Source organism: Paroedura picta, chromosome 1 (genome assembly GCF_049243985.1).
Source record: "Paroedura picta isolate Pp20150507F chromosome 1, Ppicta_v3.0, whole genome shotgun sequence".
Taxonomy (NCBI): Eukaryota; Metazoa; Chordata; class Lepidosauria; order Squamata; family Gekkonidae; genus Paroedura; species Paroedura picta.
In genome coordinates, this window is record NC_135369.1 from 167,728,360 (window position 1) to 167,730,570 (window position 2,211).

The following is a 2,211-nucleotide window of genomic DNA, read 5'->3' on the forward strand; positions in this document are numbered from 1 at the left end:
TGCACATTGCCCGGCAACAGGGTCGCTTAGCAACTGAGCTGGGAAGGAAGCATTCATGCTGGTTCCATCCTCCTATACCGGAGTTTCACAATACTTGATCACCTGTGTTAAGTTGCCTGCCATGCTCTCCATCTGTGTCTGGCTAAGCCTTCCCATTGTGCTGAAGGTGTTTCTTTTGAAGCCGATACATTGCATTCAAGATGAATCTCCTTAGCAGCAGTTCGGGTTCTGACCAGGATATTATGCCCATATAAAACCTGTCTTCAGGCAACTGCGTTGAGTCTCAGTTGAATTCCAGATCAAGGTTTTGGTTTTAACCTTTAAGGCGGTTTGCCACCTGGGGGTACCTGAGGGCCTGCCTAGCTAACTATACCCCCGGGCTCTGCCAATTTGAACTGACTGGTGATCCCTGGCCCTCAAGTCATTTGTTTGGCCTCAAACAAGGCCAGGGCCTTTTCATAACAAGGTGGGACCATTGTGGAAAGATAGGGAAGAAGGACAGGAGTGGGACGTCACTTGGATGGACCTTTGAGTATCTTCACTTTTGGAGACCACAAATATTGTTATCCTTAGTGAAACTTGTTCCCTATATAACATTCTCCTGGTTTTGTCCTGCACCTTACTTCATTTAACCAATTTCTAGAGTTCTGGTAGGGTCTCTGTCAAGAGCCTGGAGGATTCCTAATCTCTCTGATTACACCTGGCTTGATTATGATCAACGAATCTCTATCTTTGGAATTCGGGTCCCATTTTCCCGAGCCAGTACATATCCTTCATTTCAGCGTTTCTGTGGCAGTTTCGACGTGAGAGGCAGCAGCTGTTGAGCCCAACTGACCTTCTCAACTGATAAGCATGGGAAATATAAGGATGTATTAAAACGGAGATAATACCTGCATTTTCAAGAAACTATATCCAGGCTAGAGACAGAGAGCGAACTTTATCAGACAGGAAAATCCTTTCTCTCCAACAATTTGCCAAAGTAAATCTGTTTGATGAAAATGAATCACAAAGACATTTTATTCAATTTAGTCTTTGACAACCTGGCACTTTAAATATGTCAAAGCTAACAGTTCAGCTCATATAGTATTCCAGGCATCTTTATGTAATTCCGTGGGTTTCATATGCCCCATGTCAAAAAAATGTCTATACATTCTCCCCAGTCTGCAAATGCTGTCATTTTTATAATTTAAGTCATCTAAATTATTCTGAGTTGTAACCTTTTAACTCCCCTTTTCTCTCTTTTGCTACTCTGAGCTTTGCCTCACAAGGGATTCAAAGTCTGCCCAGAAATGTCTCAGATAGGAATTCTGGTCCTCCCTTCTCTACCATTAATAATATCCTTAATTTTGCTTTGCTATTGTATGTCAACAGGACTGCAAATTTTGCAGTTTATTCCTGGCTATTTACACAGAAGTAAGCTCCATATATACCTTTTCCTCACGAGAAGAAAAAGCCAGGCTGGTGCTTGTCTGTCAGTGGGGCTAATCCCCACTTCCACATGATGTTGGTGCTGGCCTGGCCCCATCCCAGGCCTGGCCCAATTTAGGCCCTCCGCATTAAGGGGATGTGGATATTTCTGTGTTCCCTTTTTTACTTTGGGGGCCAATGGGGCCTATCCCAGCACAGGCCCATGTAGAAGGGAAGAGTTGGGCATTCCAGGCCTGGCTCCTCCATCCCAGAAGGAACAGAAAATGCCCCAGTCAGCTTTGTGACAGCACAGAGCTGACTGGGGCATTAAAATTATTTGCCTGCAAGTGTGGGATTGTGTAACAATGCAACCTTCGTGAAAATCACCCCCCCCCCTTCTGCCCTGGCTGCCTCATGTGCAGGCAAAAATCTGGGGTGAATGGAGTCCACTGCCAAAACAGTCCCCCAGTCGGCTGTGCAGAATAGGTCTGAATTATTATTATTATTTAAATTTATAACTCGCCTCCCCCCGAAGGATCGAGGTGAGTTACAACATTTAAAACCCAGTAAAACCCCCTAAACAGAAATAAAAACAACCATACAAATACAAATATACTCAACTCCAATTAGGATAAGATGTGGTGGTAAAACACAACCCCTACCTACAGCCATCCCCAAAGGAACCATTCTAAAGGGGGGGGGGGAGACAGAGGGCGCTGTTGAAATTCGCTACTGCCACTCTGATCACTCCCGTAGGAGAGCCCTGATCTTCCGATCACTTCCTTGCTTCCCGGCCTCAACCAG